Source organism: Bos grunniens, chromosome X, assembly GCF_055505025.1.
Source record: "Bos grunniens cultivar Pamir isolate PY7600 chromosome X, Bosgru_T2T1.0, whole genome shotgun sequence".
NCBI lineage: Eukaryota > Metazoa > Chordata > Mammalia > Artiodactyla > Bovidae > Bos > Bos grunniens.
Genome location: NC_141194.1, coordinates 38,046,793 through 38,065,765, shown reverse-complemented (window position 1 = coordinate 38,065,765; position 18,973 = coordinate 38,046,793). Strand labels below are relative to the sequence as shown.

Sequence of the window (18,973 nt, the reverse complement as noted above, 5' to 3'; positions counted from 1 at the left end):
GAGGGCAGGAGGAGAAGGGGACGATATACGATGAGATGGTTAGACGGCATCACCGACACAATGGACATGGGTTTGGGTGGACTCTGGGAGTTGGTGATGGACAGGGAGGCCTGGCGTACTGCGGTTCATGGGATCACAAAGAGCTGGACATGACTGAGCGACTGAACTGACCTGAGCTGGACATCCACTATATATTGAGGCCTACGGTTTTTGTTCGTCAGTTTGTTTGGTAAAAAGCTGGTTTATCAGCCTACTTCCAGAACCACCCCTCCCTAGGTCCTGCACATTCTGCTTGGTCCCTGATGTTTGGGTAGGATGACACCATCCTCCCCAACACATGATCTGAGTCTTCTCAGTCAGACTGCTCCATCCTCTTGGCCACATTGGATATGCATGTGACCCACAACAGTCCAATCAAAACCTTCCTCAGGATTTTAACCAGAGCTGTCAGGAAAAATGCTCTTCTCCCCTGAGACCACGAGGAATAAGGATCAAGTAAGCCTCGAGCTGCCACCTTTTCCAATCTCTTCTCAGCCAGCCAGACAATAGGGCAAACACCAAAGAGAGCAGAAGCAAGAGACAGACAGAAGGAAGAGCCCAGATAGCATTGCTTGTGTGCCTGGAGCTAATACTACTTTCTGCTGTTATTGTTCTTAAGCCAAGTTGAGCAGGGATTTTGTCACTTGGAATCAAAAGAATCCTAATTCCAATATATTGTCTTCCCTCAGACCCTCCTCCTGCATAAACTGGCTCAGCAATTAAGCCAAGAGTAGCAGATGATGTCAGTGTCCTGTTCCTGTCCCCTTGGCACTCACTGACCCAGTGTAGCTTAATGCCTTCTTCTGTAAGTAAATGAGATCCTCCCAGCCCATAGGTGGGAGAGACTAGAGTCTCTCTCTTACCTCTGGGAGGTAACTCATAGAGGGGCAGATCTAAGCCAGTAACCAACAGGAAGTGGTGGAGAGATATCCCAGCTTCTCTGGCCCCCAGGTGGGACCTGGAGTTTATTCCACACCATCTCCTTGAGATCCCGTGGGACTGTCCCCTACAGCGGTAGCCTGTTTTGACACTGTGAGTTGGTTTCCTCCTCTTCCCTGTCTCACTTCTCCACCCCTTAGTGATACATTCTGGAATCGCTTCCCAAAGAAACTACAGGCACCCAAACCTTTGTCACAGAGTCAGCTTCTGGGGGAATCCAATCTAGAGGAATAGACCATTGCCCCCAAATTAAATAAATATAGCCAATGATGACTACAACCCAAACCATTTTGTCCTTCTCTTTCTAATAGTCAATGTTTGTGGTTTCTCAGCCAAGGTTGTGCTGTGTTTCATGCTTACCCAATGCCTGGATACAGAGTGAGTTTGCAAATGAGGAAAGAAAATCGCTGTTCACAACTGAAAGTGGGAGTCATATTCCCGCTTTTGGGCCCTTATCCCAAACTCTAATTTGGGTTTGGTCTACATTTGGTTTTGGCTACGAAATAATAAAGTCTGGACACGCCCTGAGGTTCTCTCTGGGGCACCAGTGAATGCAGAGCAAAGCTTTTACTGGTTTTTCTCTTGTGAGAAAGTTGTCCTGGGAAGCTGAAGATTACTATAACTTGAAAACAGCTCCTTCCCTTCCACCTGGTTGGTTTGCACTTACCACAGGCTGGGAGACACCTTAATTAAGAAACCCATACTTGTCAGGGCAGTGGGGCCTGGAGTGATCTTTTCTCAAAGGGAGAGGCTGACTCTCTGGGTGTGTGAAAGTTCAGAGTGCACTTGCTCACAAAGTCAGCCAGTCCTACAAGAACCACACCCAGCCTTCCATGGATGAAGGCGAGAAAATGCCCGTTCCAAGCACTAGGCTGTCAAGCTTTACAACTCTTAACGCCTAGATACCGGTGTTTTTCCAAAGTCTTGGTTTGGGAGTAATTTCCTAACACATTACATACAGCTCCTTTGAACTGGGCATGCCTCTGACGATGGTAAATAGGTAGGGTGGGACTAATCGAATAAATTTAAGTGAAAGACTTCACGATACCAGATGAAAGAGTCCAAATGTAAATGGCTGAGCCTAATGCTTCCAGAAATTAAAGACCTTTTTTTAAGATTTTTTTTTCTGACTTAAAGTCTTTATTGAATTTGTTACAATATTGCTTCTGTTTTATGTTTTTCTTTTTTGGCCCAGAGGCATGTGGGATCTTAGTTCCTGGACCAGGGATCAAACCCACACCCCCTGCACTGGAAGGCGAAGACCACCAGGGAAGTCCTGGAATTAAGGATCATTAAGGACCAAATTTCAGAGGAGGAGTATGGCACAGGGGAAAACCTGAACTTGGAGTGTGAGTACCTGCATGTGAATTCTAGCTGCCCTTACTGAGCTGGCTGGCGGCATGTATAATGGTTATAAATACAGACTCTGGAGTCACACTACCTCAGCTGAAATTCCAGCTCCACTGCTTACTAGCTGTGTGACTATGGGAAAGTTAAGTTACCTCTCTGGGCTCAATTCCTTCTTCAATGAAGCAGGGATCATAATAGTACTTGGCTTGTAGGACTGAGCCAAGCATAAAGTAAATTAATATCTCTTAAGGGTCTAGAAGGCTGCCTGACACCACCTAGTAAGCACCAACCTTTGGTCACAGGCTCTTTGTGCCTCAGTGTTCTCATCTGTAAATGGAGGATCCTACCTGGCTTATATTGTGGGGTTTTATTAGGACAAAATGACACAATGTTATTGAAAGGGAAAATGTGGTAAAACATCATATACATTTAGGTTGTGATTAAATCAGTTCAAGCTTTCATGTCCAACCATCCTCCCTTAAAGACGGGGGCTGGGCATTGAGAGGCTGAGTTAGTCTTGACTTCCAGGGAAGGAAACAAGAGCTCAGGGAAATACACCCTCCCCTCTACAAGGGTTGGACATATGGCTAGCAGCTGGGATTTATGCAAAGCATTCTTCAAATTAGTCCAAAAGCCCCACTGTTTGGTTATTGCCCCCAGTGCAACTGTAAAACCACAGCTCACAACTGCCAGCAGGTCGTTACATCCCCAGCCTGTGCTCACCCCAGCCCCCTCTCCGCTGCCTCACCATGGCCACTCCAAGTTCCCTCGCCCCAGAGCCACCTGCGTGTCCTCTGGTTAACTCAATCTGCTGTCAGAAAGGAGGAAGTAATTAAATGGGGGACATGTCAGTCCCACCACAGGCCCTGGAAAAGTCAATAAAATTTAGTCACCCGAATGGGAGCTGATTTTTAACCACTCTACTATAAACCATGACACGCACAAAAGATGTCAGCTTCAGGCCACATAGTAACCAAGCCCAGAAACTCGGGTGCTCAGCACGGTTTTCCTTCTGTGGAAAGAAAATGAAGTACTATTTACTCCAGTGAAATGTGATGTGAAAAAATGAGGGGAAAACATCTTGTTTCCCCCATAATTCTATACCCTGGAGCAATGAATGGGAGGGACACTGCAGTGGTGGAGGGCAGACAAATGGAAAACAAGACAGGATAAAATATTATTACCAGACAGGTAACCGCGCTGGGCTCTGGGAGACTGTGCATGAGAAAGCCGGCTAGCAGACAGCAGATGAAATCACAAGTTTGTTGCTTGCTTCCCATTTCAGAACCCTCTGCCCTCTGTTTCTCTGCTCCACTATCTGATGGATTTTCTCTGTAGCCACAGGGCTCCATCCGAGAGGGGCTGTGGAGGACAGGTGTGGAGGGGAGAACCAGAGCAAGTGAAAACCAAGATGCTGTTTGACCTACCCCATCTGCCTGCCTGGCCTTCTTCCCATTGGTTCTTTTTTGCTTTGTAAATAATGAAATTTCCACAAAATCAGCCTCACTGGCCACTTAGTAAGAAATCTGACCTACAACCGAATAGGACCAGCATCTGGAGTGGTATGGGGACAGGGAGGAAATGGTCCACACAAAAGTTTTCTTTTCAAAGAGCAGAGACATCACAACAGACCCAGAGTCACAGAGATACGCTGAATCACTTTTCCCACAGTCTTGGCTCTCCCTGCAAATAGGCCTAGGAACCCTTTTGTTACATTTCTTTTTTTCCCCAAAAAAGTCAAAGGTGGCTTTTTTAAAAAACAATTTCAATGAAATACTAAATGCAAAATGCAGAGTATCATACAAGGTACAATTGCCTCAAAGTTAATACTTAAACATTTATTAAACACTTACTACTATTTTTAATCTTCACATCTTTCCTGGGCAGTAGGTTCTAATATCATCAGACTTATTTTGTAGAAGAGAAGACTGAGCCCCAGAACAATTAAGAAACATGCCCAAGGCCATGTAGCTGGACAGTGGTAGAGATAAGATTGGAACAATCATTAAATATTTCCTGTCAGCTCTCTATGCTAACAATTGCTGACATTTTTCTAGTTCTGAGCAGATTCTCAAACCCTTTCATTTACACAGTCTCACTGGATACTCACACACATATCTTGAGGCAGGAGTTCTCGCCTTGAAGTTTGAGATGAGGAAATGGAAATTTAGAAAGATTAAGTGATTCTCACAGTATTAAAGAAGTAGAATGTGAACAGCAGAACTCAAATACACTTACTGGTCTTCTTCTCACCATACCCCTGCTACCTCAGAATAATAAGTCTTTACATATGGCTAGCTCTCATCAGCCCTGGGAAAATCTTCAGGCTTGCTCCACAGGAAGTACCCACCTCCCCTGCTCTAGGAAGCAGGTGTGATAGCTTCTTCACTAACTACCTCCATCCTACTGGTAATACATGGTATTTGGCAAATGACCTCACTGCGTCTATGGGGGCACCATTCACATGGTAGGTGTGGTAGATTTATCATTTTATTAAGATAATTTTCCAGTAGATGGCAGTAATGTGTCTTGAGGAAGGGGTGGGCGCCTTTTCCTAATTCATGCAGAGGCAATGTAAAGGCTAGTGGGACCCCTGATGGTGTCCATTTTAAATTCTTCTCACCCATAATGTTAAGGCGGTATTGATCCGTCCATCCTCTTCTAGTGCTTTTTAAGACCTAAAGTAGAAGATGCTCTCTGCAAGAATTCATTTATTAATATTTAACAGAATGGTTATCAGGTACGTACAATGGGACAGATATTATACAAGGTGGACCTATGACAATGGCTAACTAAGGAAACATGGTCCCACCTCTCTTATTGAAGTTCAATAAGGGAGTATGAAAGGCACAAGAGGTTGGTCCACTATAATAGGGCTATCCTTCCTCTCTGGCTTGCCTCTATTCTATAAATTGTAAAAGCTAACCAGAAACAACAACAACTTAACATTTTAAGACTCCTTTGCAGCTAGAAATTGCCATGCGACCCAGTCCTGGCCATGAGATATAAATGGTAGTCAGTTCATGCTCATTTTTCCTCTTTTCCTTTCTCTCTGGTTGGAATACAGATACTTATGCCTGAGAAGCTGCAGTCATCTTATAAACATGAGAACTGAATATACTTGCTTTAGACAGCAGAGGAAGAAGAGAAAAGGAGTCTGAGTCCTGGGTGGCATGATTGAGCCACTTGACCTTTGCTAGATGTCTTGTCTTATTTATGGGAGATGCATAAACCCACATGTCGGAGAAGGCAACGGCACCCCACTCCAGTACTCTTGCCTGGAAAATCCCATGGACGGAGGAGCCTGGTGGGCTGCAGTCCACGGGGTCACTAGGAGTTGGACATGACTGAGCGACTTCACTTTCACTTTTCACTTTCATGCATTGGAGAAGCAAATGGCAACCCACTCCAGTGTTCTTGCCTGGAGAATCCCAGAGACGGGGAAGCCTGGTGGGCTGCCGTCTATGGGGTCGCACAGAGTTGGACACGACTGAAGCAACTTAGCAGCAGCAGCAGCAGCAGCATAAACCCACATGTATTTAAACTACAATCAGACAAGTTTTCTATTACTTGCAGCTGAACACTACCTTAACTAATACAGGGAGATAGACATTAAGCAATATAAAATATAAATATATGATTATAAATGCCACACTAGAGAAATACAGGGCACCATGAAATGTGAACTCAGGCACCTGACCAGGTTTGGGGGGCAAGTAAGGCTTTGCTGAGGAAATGACATCGGATTTTAGTAACTAGGGGCTAGAGCCAGATGGTCCTTGGTAGAGTGAAAAACTGTACAAAGGCCTGCAGGTGGGAGGAAGCATAGACATTGGAGGTAGTGGAGGAAGGATGGTGTACACAAGTAGAGAGGTAAATCAGTCCATGAGGATTGCAACTATGACCCTAACCTCTTTGCTCAGTTCATTAACCAACCGAATTGACTAACCACAGTGAGCTAACTACTCGGGCATCACCAAAGGGGAAGGAATGCAAATGGAAGTTTCCCCAGGCCTGGCTGAAGTGGAAAGGAAAACAGGGTTACTCCTGATTATTCACATCAATAGAAGGCAAGAAGAATCCGCAAAGGGAGTCAATTTAATAGGACTATTGGTGGGACTTCCCTGGCGATCCAATGGCTAGGACTCCACACTCCCAATGCAGGGAGCTCGGGTTCAATCAGGGAGCTAGATCCCACATGCCGCAACCAAAAAAAGAAAAAGATCCCACATGCTGCAACTAAGACCTGGAGCAGCCAAATAAATAACCTTTTTTTTTTTTTTTTTTTAAAGGACTAACTATTGGTGAAAGATTGAGGACAGAAGGAGAAGAGAGTGTTAGAGAATGAGATGGCTGGATGGCATCACCAATGCAATGGACATGAACTTGGGCAAGCTTCAGGAGATGGTAAAGGACAGGGAAGCCTGGCATGCTGCAGTCCATGGGGTCACAAAGTGTCAGACACAACTGGGGAATTAGACAACAACTATTGGTGAACACCCAGGATGATGAGGGTCTGACACCAACCTGGATACTCAATAAGTGTCGGTTGAATGACTGAGCAAATGATGTCTATGAAAGTAATTTCAAAATATAAGATGAGGTACAAAGCATTCTCCTCAGTTTATGATGCACTGCAGTACATTGCCCTTCAAGGTATAGTCTACTACAGATGACAAGACAGACCCTTCCATATTCTTGCTGAGTACAAGGCTCAGGGCTCTGTCTTCCTAATAGTGACTCTTAGCTTTGCTCTCTCTCTCCATCAAATATCATGGCTTTCAGCACCAGCCTTCTTCTTCCCCAGCACTTCTGGTGCCCCCATGCTACTTTGAGCCCAACTCATAGCACAGCTGAACAGGGCCACACTCAGCTTGGCAGAAGTTTAAAGCAGGAAACCGTTCCTGCCATCAATGCTCCCTCAGCCATAGAATTTCAGTTCTTTCAGCTGGCCCTCCCAGCCTGGCAGGGACACCTTCTCTTTGGATTCTGGGGAAGGACACACTCAGAAACACAGGTTTCCTGAGTGCCAACTCTGCGCCAGGAACTTCTCCTCATGTAAGTCTCCTAATGACCCTGTGAATTGCAGTTTATTATTTCTTCTCATAGCTGAGGATTCTGAGAAACAGAAAATGTAAGCAACTTGTCCAAGGTCACACAGTAAGTCGGTGTCCAAGATGGAGCTCAGGCTCTCCGACTTTTCATTTAGACTGCAGCATCATGGGATGCCTTGAAGTCTGCAGTTACTTCATCTTTTCTACTCCCCTCTAGATTCTGTTCATCTTAAGCTCGCCCTCATTGCCTCACCACCCTACCCACCTTATACACTGCAGTGCACACACACCCCATGATAATGCACTTGGCCCTGATGCAGGAATGAGGTCCCCAGGCCAGACATGTCCTGCCGGGGTGCTAGACAATGTTCAATCCTGGGCCAATGCTCCCCCATCATGTGTCATGCTTCTAGGTGTCCAGATAACATGTGGAACAAAACTGTCTTCCACCTTCCAAATGGAGAATGGAATGGATGTGGGGTCTGGTTCTGTAATGTCAAAGGCCACCCTCAGGGAGGAAACCAGGTGCTTCCAGTGAAGGCAGGGATTATCAGTGTCCATCCGGGAAGTGGCAGTCTCTCCCTACTCTACCTTCACTTCTCACCATCTCTCCTCCAGCCCACCCTACCTCACAGGATCCCAGGCACAGCCTCTTTGGGGCCGCCCAGCACATCTCGCCAGTCATGAACTGTACCAGGCTCCTGCACATCTCTCTGCCTGAATCATCCACCCCATCCCATACCTGTTTAATTCCTATTTATCACCCATGTTTCATCTTAGCATCACCTCCCCCTGGAAAACTCCCCCTACACTCTGTCCTACATGTTGGACTTTGAGGTCCTTGCTCTCTGCTTCCAGAGCTTTCTGACCTTTTCTCTCCATGCTCTTACCACACTGGACTGTAACTTCCTGTTCACTGGCCAGTCTCCACCCCATGGCCTGAGGATTCTGCCATCTTGCTCACTGTTGAATTACCAGCCTTTGGGGACAACCACAGCACAAAGTAGGCACAACGGAAATACTTACTGTGGTCACCTTATTGTGAATTCTTTTTCTCTTTCTTTTCTACTTAACTGTAAGCTCCCTGAGGATGGGGTCTAAATATTTTCCATCTTTGGACATTCAGAACTAGGGTCAGAGTCTGACATAGAATAAGGAAAAGTGAGGAGCCTAACATGTTTAACCTGGAGAAGAGATGACTGAGGAAAGAAGTGCAGGCCCCAGTCACTGTCCTGAAATATCTGGAAAGCTCTCAAACAAACTAATGTAAAGCTACTTGTAGTATGATCCACAGAGTGGCAGCATCCACAAAACCTGTGACCTTGTTGGACATGCAAATTCTCGGGCCCCAGCCCCGACCCACTGGATCAGACCCTCTGGGGCGGGACCCAGCACTCTGTGCTTTAAGAAGCCCTCCAGGGGATTCTGATGGGCCCTACAGGTTGAGACACCTTGGACTGATGGTAGGCTTATTCTGAGTCAAGAGGGAGACAGTCTTCCATTCAGTACACAGAAAATTCCCCCATGAGTCTGCCATAATTCCAGAAGCTGTCTCATGTGTTCTTTGCAGCTCTAGATGTTCTGGATGAAGCAGGGCACCCTTCCACCAGAACTCTGTTGGGATTTCATGCCTCGATTATATCGTTGGTGATCCAGACAGGAGAGAGAATGACTGGAGGAGAGAGAATCCTTCAGAACTGCCCCCCCCCCCGCCCCCCGCCCACCGCACCACTGATCTCTGTTTTGCTGGATTGAGGATTGGGGGCAGTTGGGGGGGCATTCCTGACAGTCCAGTTCTATCACATGCCTGGAGGTTGGGGTTGAGGGATGGCAATGGGGAGAGAGTGACACTGGAAGGAGGAGGGCACCCACCTTTGTCATTTTAATTTGAGGAAGGCTTTATTATGGTGGTAGAAGGAAGGTAACCTTGCTGTTGTAATAGCAGCAATACCAAAAGTTAACATTTATTAAACACTCACTATGGGTCAGGCACAGTTCTAACTTGCTTTGCAAGGATTTTCTCATTTGATTCTTCCAAGATCCCTATAAAAATTGCTAATATCATCTCTTACTGGAGATGAGGAAAAAGTGAGAGAGAGCCTAAATGACTTTCTAAAGATCTCACCTTCGTGGAGATGACATTATAAGGAATATACTCAATAAAGATATTTTGAGGATGAGCCTGACATAGTATGGGCCTGGCACCATGGGCTTAGGACATGTTTACTGTAAAAATGGCTAAATGAAAGATCTCATTTCATCCATTGAGGTAGATGTGGTGATTTGCCCCATATTCAGATAAGAAAGTAGATTCAGCAGAGGTACCAGATTGTTGAAGGTCATTTAGCTATTAAGCAGATGAACTGTGATTTGATTGTCTTCCATCTCTAAAACCTGTGCTTATCCACATCTCATCATCCACAGTGTGGTAGAGATTATAAACAAATGGCCACAAATTCTTTGCTGCTTCTCCCATCAAGAACCTGAATCTTAATCCATCCATTAGAGTCCAAGCTTGGTCATTTGACTTGCTTTGGCTAATGGGATATTGGCAAATATGATGTAAACAGAAGTCTGAGGTTTGCTTTTTCTCATTGCTGGGAATATTTTCATTGCCATGTGAAGAAGTTTAGTATGGCCTACTGGAGAATGAGATACTCTGTGGACAGAAAGGCCCCAGCAATCCCAGCTGTCCCAGCCAACCCCACTGAGGCTCCAGACATTTGAGTGAGGTCATCCTGCACCATCCAGTCTCAGTGGAGACAGCTCAAAGCAGAAGTTACAAAATCTTAAGTAAATCAATGCTTGCTGCTTTAAGCCACTAAATTTGTGGTTGATTTGTTACATACCAAATCTAACTGATACAAATGGTTACTATTATTTTATGCTGAACAATCTCTTTTTCACACATACAACCTTGAAAAGTCATTCCTCATGCAAACATATATGCTCACCCTAGAACACACACAAATGTATACAAATGTGGATATATCCTTAGACTCAAAAAATTCAGGGAAGAGAAACAGCACCAGCTTTTATAAAACTTGTTTTAAAGCAAATGAAGTTGACTTCAAAAGGAGCTAGTTCCTCAGGGAAGAATTTCAAGAATTATTCTGGTTGTAATTTACAGTCAATTCATGGTTGCCCTTTGTATCATTGTCGATTGGCTTTTGAAGGGCAATCTGGAGTAGATGAGCAAGGAGGTGGCAAAGTAATAAGGATGAGTAAAGGGTACTCATCTGGCCATTAGCAGACCCTAGACTTGAACACAGGGCCACGGTCTCACAGCCTCTTCCCACAAACTCCTATCAACAAGTCAACTTGAGACATTTCACCCAGGCCAGCAGGCATAAAGGACACAGCCCACCACCTGAGTTAGCCAGCAATATACACACACGGGGATGCCAACTGACTAGCCAACTGTAGGTAGTGATTCAAAATCCAAGGCTACAGCAAAGAAAGTTCATCTCTTTCCAGAACCTGGCACCTCTTGGATTGGCACCATCAGGGCCTGCCTGACTTTTCAAGGGGGAATTAGCAGCTGCCAACTGGCAGGAGCCTGAGCCCCCAGCTGCTGTTCCTGCCACCTTCCCATGGTTTGTCATTTGAGCAATTTTTAAGCTTTTGTCGTAGTCACAGAAATTGGCATTTAACCAACCATGAGGGTGAGATTCACCCAGCAAAATAACAGAGGTGAAAAACTGCTAGAATGAATAGAACAAAACACAACCGGAAGTGTCAAAGTCTGGCAGAAGAGCTAAACTATACAGAATTAAAAGCATCGTATAACAGACCACACACAAGGACCTGAGAGCCCAAGAACAATGTCTGGCACAAATCCAGTGCTCAAGAAATATTTGTCAAATGAATGGTACAAATCAGCCCAGTCATAGAAGCAGGGCTTCATGTCTATTCTCTGGTTTTACTGCAAATGCATTTGGCCCTCTGCTAAAACCTGGCTTTCCTTCCAAGGCCAACTCTGACTCTCAGAGCGGCACTCCAGGGCACATCTTAAGTGTCAGCATTGATGCTTTCTGATTACCTTAGAAACTGAGACGTGGGCCAATGGCTTTCTCTTCTAGTGACTTTAGATCAAATAAATGAGCATCCTCCATCTTAACTGTATCGTTTGATAGAAACAACTTCACATGCTAAGACAGAGGTTAACTTATAATTCCCTGCCTCAAAATAAACACTTACTTATGTATTCGTTTATTTCTGCCTCATTTTCCTGCACAAAAGGTTTGAGACAACATTGGAAAAAATATCAAATGCAGCATTCTGTTTGCAAGCTGACAAGCGCAGAAAAGAAGGAAGCTTTTTAAAAAATGTTTTCCCGGCAGCCTCTTTTGACCTACACTTGGCATTCTGTGTAATATCCATGTGCAAGAGATTGCAGTGGTGGGAAGGTCATGGGTTACACGATGTCAGCTCAGCCCCATGCAGGGGGATGTGAACCTTGAGGCAAATTGTAGCTGAACCTCTGGCCAAATGAGGTCATGAGATGGGAATGTCAATTCCAGAGAATGTATGCTTTCTGGTTTTACAATACAATTTGGGGAGGTGAAAGATCACGTCATTACAAATCCAATAGAGTTCAGAGGAGGGGGCAAGGAAGGAGGGAAGTGGGAGTAATGTTTGCCAATTTATCAAGCTCTAAGTCCCGGCATCTCTCTTCCCATGTAATCAAGAGTAATCATGGGCAGCTTCTAAGGAAACACTGTGCTTCCCATTACTTTCCACCCAACAACTGTGTATTTGTAAGTTACCCACCAGTCCAATGGAAGAAGAGTAGGCAGGACAGATGACCTCCAGGCAAGTCCAAGAATAAAAACTGGTTTAAAGAGGCTGCCTAGGTGGTTGGAAAGAATATATGCTCATTCAGTCGTATCCAACTCTTTGCAACCCCATGGACTGCAGGCCACCTTCTCTGTCCATGGGATTTTCCAAGCAAGAATACTGGAGTGGGCTGCCACGCCCTCCTCCAGGGGATCTTCCCAACCCAGGAAGTGAACCCATGTCTCCTGCATTGGCAGGTGGATTCTTTACCAACTTAGGTCTCAGAGATGCATTCTCTTTACATTTCTGGGTAAGGAGCTCAGCACTCTCCCCAGACACCACTTAGTCTCAGAATAGCATCATCCATATCTTCCATAGCAGTCTGGACCTGGAGTGTCCTCCTCTGGTCCTTGCCCAGCCGAGGAGGCACTGTCCTAGCTGGCTGCCAATGTCTTGGCAGGTATCATCTTTGCTCCCTTGAGGTCAATCATCGCCTGGTCTCTAGAATTCCTCCCTTTCCTCTTGACCCCTTCTGTCTCATTCCTGAAGAGTTCACTTGCAAATTGCCAAGGCTGCTCTGGCCCCAGGCGAGGCTGGGCTTCTTGCTGATTATTTTAAGCCACCAGCCCAGGCTTCCTGGCAGCCTGAGACTTTAAGGCAGCTTTGCCATGTTCCCTGAAATCCATGAGGCTGCCTTTGATGTTTCCTTGTAGGACAGATGTGATTAACACAACCCAAGTCCATTGAATGATCATCAATGGATCAACTCCTATCCACTTTCTCCCTGGTAACTAATTCAAGTTTCTCTACCACTGCAACACATGGTCCCCATCCTCACACCTTTAACTGTGCATACAGCCTTCACAGTCCTTAGGTGGCTGATATACAATATCAATATGCTTTAAACATATGATGACAACAGCAGGTAGAGTTTCCATTAGGGGAATATTCCCCCTCAGGGACATCATTGTGAACATCAGCTATTGTACTATTAATATGATGTAATGAGATGATGATATCATGGATATAGACATTCATCTTGGTTTGTTCACACTATCTGGTTCCAGGACGTCATAGCTTTTGTGTGTTTGCTTATAATAGCTTTTCCTCACATCTCTTTGCTAAGCTTTCAGCTCTATTTGCTAGTGTAACTGTACCTATCCCCAGCAGCACTGGCCACTCCATCTTCCAATTTATTGTTTCTAATGAAACATGTTGAAGAAAGTATATTGGCTCCAAGTGATGACAATATATAAATGAGCATAGTGCCTAGAACATCATAGGTACCCAAAATACATTTTCAAATATTCTGAACTAAAAAAAAATTCCCACTACAACACATAGAAAATCTAGATAAAATACAGCACTGCCGTTGTTATTCAGTCACTAAGTCATGTCCAACTCTTTGCAACCCCATGGACTGCAGCACACCAGGCTTCCCTGTCCTTCACCATCTCCCGGAGCTTACTCAACCTCATGCCCATTGAGTTGGTGATCCTATCTAACCATCTCATCCTCTGTCATCCTCTTCTCCTTTTGCCTTCAATCTTTCCCAGCATCAGGTTATTTTCCAATGAGCCAGCCCTTCACATCAGGTGGCCAAAATATAGTACTATTCCTCTTCAAATTTTATAAAAGCACAAAGCTTGGCTTGAAAGAAAGAGAAACCCCCAAATTTCAGATGAGAAGAGGGAAATGAAAGCCAGAGCAGCCAATGCATGCTGGTGCCATGGAGTCCCATGGGAGCTTTAGCCCAGTGTCTGCAATAGAGGCTTCAATACCCTCCTCATACACAGAAACTGTGGCCTCAGGCCCACGCAAAGTGAGAGCTCAAACTGAGGCACATGCATGGAGCTTAGAGCCTCAGAAATATTTCTTGTTCATGAAAAGGGCACACAATGATACTGTTCATTGACTCATTAGAGCAATAAAGATACTTGCTGTCTGTTTGTGCCTTAAGCAGGTAAATCAAAAAAGACATCAATGGAGGAAGGGATAGTTAGGCAGTTTGGGACGGACATGTACACAGTGCTATATTTAAAATGGATAACCAAAAAGGACCTACTGTATAACACATGGAACTCTGCTCGATGTCATGTGGCAGCCTGGACAGGAGGGGAGTTTGGGGAAGAATGGATACATGTATATGTATGGCTGAGTCCCTTTGCTGTTCACCTGAAACTGTGACAACATTGTTAGTCAGCTATACTCCAATACAAACTAAAAACTTAAACAAAATACATCTATGACAAAATCAAGAACCTAAGCCTCTATTCCCTGTAGATGTGAAGTGTGAGGTAATGCTACCTGCGCAGGTAGAAAAGTAAAGCTGAGAAATTAACATAAAAACTGGTCCAGGGCCTAGGAGACCCTAGAGCCTTGGCAAAAGTGAGTGTAAAATCACTCTGAAGACTACAGAGGACCCCCCCCCCCACAGAGGGAAAAAAATCTAAAGATATATTCACAAGAAAAAAAGGACTAGCTACACAAGGAAATAAACTACCATAAGGAACAGTTGGCAGTTGCAACAAAAGAGAAAGAATATAGCTTGACCACAGCAAATAACTGAAAGATCTGAAGGAGAATATAAAATAAAGATCCTGAACATGATTAAAGAAATAAAAGAGTAGATATCTTCATGAAATTCAAAAATAATATAAATAAAAATCTTTTTGATTTGAAATAGTAACTTGTAAGAATAATAATAAAAACTTACAAGAACAGGCATGGAAATTTAGAGTGAATTTAATAATTTAACAGCAAAATCTAAGTGAGGTAACTTCTGTTAAAATGGTCAGCAGGAAGAGATTAGGAGAAAAAAGGGAAAGGAACAAGGAACACTTAAAAGCAGGACATGGAAGCTTCATCACTGTGCTGTAAGCTCCCACAGCATGTGTCTCAGGACCGTTTTCTATTTGAACTTACATGTCCAATATCTATTCATTCAGCACAGAAGAAGACCTCAAAAAATGCCTGTTGAATGAATGAGGTAACAAAAGAACAAGCTATAGGTTAAAGGATTAATGAATAATGGGGGAAAGTCTTCCAGGCAGCATTCTGGGCTGAATTTTTTTCTCTTCTCTCTTAAAGCCCGAGATAGCTACCCAGACTCATCCCATCTTAGCTGTGGCAGAGACTCATGGGCCAAGGACATTTATAGACATCCAGAGGCAGCAGGCATTTTTGTAGAAAATATTTTGCAGTGGGCCCCAGCTGAGTTCATTACTTTGTAGACTGGGGCTTCGCTGAGAGCTACACTCCAGCCCTGCATGGATTTAAGAAAGAGTGCATGGGGACAGAAAGAGCTAGGGCAATAGAAACACAGCTGGGGAAGTCCACGCAGAACAAAGGAGCAGGTCTCTGGTCTGAACACTGCACGGTTGCCAACAGAGGGCCGGAAAGCCCCCTGGCAGCAATGGCTCGACTTGTCGGTAGGGATGTGACCGGTCCGACTACTATCTGGATGAAACTGGTGGCATGTGAGCGTTGAATCAAGTCAAAACACAATGAAGAAACGTGTGACAAAAGATAAAGGGGACTGGTTCCAGAATCAGCCTAATGATGCATCCAGAGCTTTCTCATAGCTCTAACGGGAGGGAAGTCACAATTCACACAAAAAAACACCCTCAAGTCACGATGGCTTGAAATTGTGTTTGTGTCTATGATTAATTTAACTGTTTCCTAAATTATATATGTTCCACTCCTCACTTAGGATCCAGTTGTCCTCAAGTTTATCTCTTTGCTAAGTTGCTAAGTCACTTCAGTCGTGTCCAACTCTGTGCGACCCCATAGATGGCAGCCCACCAGGCTCCCCCGTCCCTGGGATTCTCCAGGCAAGAACATTGGAGTGGGTTGCCATTTCCTTCTCCAATGCATGAAAGTGAAAAGTGAAAGTGAAGTCGCTCAGTCGTGTCCGACTATTAGGGACCCCATGGACTGCAGCCTACCAGGCTCCTCTGTCCATGGGATTTTCCAGGCAAGAGTACTGGAGTGGGGTGCCATTGCCTTCTCCGCAAATTTCTCTCTTAGTTTGCTAGAAAATCCACTGGATTTTTCTAGTCCCCTCCACCTAATACTTTTCCCACTGCTCTTACTCAAGATGCTAAGCCTGTGGATGTAGTTCCCACAGGTGGAAGCAGCAATAGACTGTTGCTATAGGCAACATAAAACAGACTTCATAAGAGGTTAACACTCCAGAATATCGAAATCAGATGGTCATGTTTCTGTGCCTGTTACATCCATTTTGGGAAATGAAACTTGCCAGATGACTTTCTGACCTTTAGTTATTTATTCTATAAAATTAAGATGAATGGAAGGGATTCGGGGTATGGGTTTGGATTTCGGCTAACTAGAATTTGAAGTCGAGATTTCCCAGTTACTAGTTAAGTGACATTGGTGAGTTACTTAACTTCTCTAAACTCATCTGAAAAATGAGACTGGAAGTATCAGCAGATGTTAATAGTAGGTACAATACAATTCCACAGTACTGACCTCGTGGGGCAGCTGGGAAGACAAAATGAGATGATATATGTGATTCTACCATTCTGAGTTACTCAAAGCACCACAAGGACCACTAAGAACATTTATCGTGGATTTTTTTGGTGCTCACCCACAGATAAAACTCTTGAGAGTTTTGAACCATTGAAGCAGGGCTTTAGGATTTGGAAAAACAAAAGCCCATGGCATAATTGCAGAACTTACAGTTCACAGCCCCTTCCCACTCGTTACCACATCCCTACATGATAAAAACCAAATCTAACTCAGATCCCAATACACAGATGTCACATGCACAATAGTGGTATTTACACTTTCAAAGAATACACATGCTTAAAATGCACACCAAAGTGTTAACAGAAGTTGCCTCTAGGGTGTGTGATTCAGCATTTGTAAAGATGACCATGTGGGACATTGAAGATGGTGAAAAATTCTTTGCTACTCTTTCCATCAAGAGGTGGCATCAATGCCTCACTTGCTGCACTGGGCTCACTTTTGTGACTTACTTGACAGATAGCATTCAGGGGAAGTGGGGTTTGGGACTTCCAAGGCTACGGATGAGAAACCTTGCAGCTTCTGCTAGGGCTCTTAGGATGCTCGCTATAGGAGAGCCAGTTGCCATGGAAGGAGGCTGACCACCTTGAGGCTATGATGCTGAAAGGGCACAGGAAATGACCACATAGAGAGGCCTTGAGACTCCAGGAGGAAAAAGAGAGAATGCCCAACCAGCCCCCAGGCCTCCCAGACATTCCCAGCTGAAGTCCCAGGCATCGTGGGGTGGAGAATCTCTGATTATCTTTGCCCAAATTGCAGATTCAAAAGCACAATAAATGCTGTTTTTAAGGCACTAAGCTTTGGGGGGTTTGTTCTATAGCAATATGTAACTGGTTTAAAAAAGAGTGCACTTCTGTATTGTCTGAATTTTTTAAAACCATTTTTTTAGTTTGAAAATAAAAGGGAAAAACGAAAGTTAAAGGAAAAGAAAGTCTTTTTTAAAAAGGGAGAGGAAATCTTCTGTACACTTTTCATATCACTAGCTTCTCCAACCACCTTCCCTTATGGTACACTCAACTTAGACTGTCACAGGCTATTCAGCTCCCTCATCTGAAGAAAACCACCATTTGATGCCTCCTGTCATCTCACGGAAAATAGATCCTGTTCCAAATAGCTGCAAGCACAGGGCAAAGCACTCCAGATATGCAGAGATAAGAAGCACAAACTCCTTGGGGATTGATAAATCATTCTGTACGTATCCCCACGCTCTTCAGTTTGCCATACCATAAACTGACTTGGCTCAAGCCAGGCTAAAAACAAAGAGGAGCAACTGCTTTGGAGTCCATAACCTGGAATTACTGTGATGTGACTTTGAAGAGTGTTAAGAGCATGGTCTTTAGGATCTCAGCTCAGCAGAGATCTCAGTCTTCTGTTCTGTAACTGGGAGATTTTCATGTCCCCTTCTAGCTTCTTCCTTCATGAAACAAAGAGGTTAGACTTGGTCTTAAGACCATTTGTAGTTATGAAGCTTAGTGCTCGAGGCAAATGCAGAAACCCAGGTCTTGCTCTGTAACATGTCAGACAAGTCAGTGGTTGAAAGGAATTTTCCATGGTGCGATCACCATGGAATGATGGTATTGAAGCCTCAGCGTGACCTAATAGGACAGCTCTCCTTCCTCCATCCCCTTTAGTGAAGGACCAACGTTTCTGTGCATGAGGAATGTTCAGGAGTAAAGGAATGTCAACTTGGCATAGGCTTTCTGTTCTCTAAGGGGAATAAAATGTAGTCACCATTTTTCAAAAGGAAGATATGGTGTGTGTGACATGACAAAATAAGCAGATCTTTGGAAACAATTTTCACTGTTTCTTGGTGGAAGAGTGGTCTGGTGTTTCCCGGTATCGCCTGTACAGGTCATTTGAGACTGTCTCTCAGCCATTCCCTGCCCCCTCTACAGCAAAGCAGGAAGAAAACAGCTTTCTGAGAGAATCAGCCTCTCCTCCACCCCCTTGGTGCAAGAATTCCCTCATCAGTTAAATAGAGAATCAGCTCACCCAGTGAATTCTAATGAGGCAGGCTGTTCAGCTGTCAGCAGCCCTCCCTGCTGAAGAAGACAGCAAGCAAAGAAAAAGATGGCGCGATGCTCCAAACACTTTGTCTTTCCATACCAGGTACATGAGCATCAAAACAGTTTCCATCATAGCTGAACTCCCAGACAAACCCAGCAGCAAGGAATGCTAGATGAAGTTACCTTGGATCTAAGGAGTCCCACAAAACAAGGTAGGTATAGAATGGTGATTCCAGGAAATTAATTAAGATTAATTAT

General features: G+C 44.4%; 1 long non-coding RNA gene across 4 annotated transcripts; it reads left to right on the top strand.

Annotated features, from left to right (window-relative positions):
* Window positions 1-1,843: 1,843 nt before the first annotated feature.
* Window positions 1,844-18,927, top strand: LOC147340165 (uncharacterized). 4 transcript variants are annotated; one of them, XR_015159473.1, is made up of 4 exons: window positions 1,844-1,970; window positions 2,174-2,327; window positions 6,621-6,735; window positions 8,953-12,231. It is a non-coding gene; the product is annotated as an uncharacterized LOC147340165 (long non-coding RNA). The 4 variants fall into 4 exon arrangements; XR_015159474.1 differs by lacking the exon at window positions 1,844-1,970 and adding an exon at window positions 1,979-2,045; XR_015159476.1 differs by lacking the exons at window positions 1,844-1,970; window positions 8,953-12,231 and adding an exon at window positions 18,819-18,927 and having other exon boundaries at window positions 2,189-2,327.
* The last annotated feature ends 46 nt before the right edge of the window (window positions 18,928-18,973 follow it).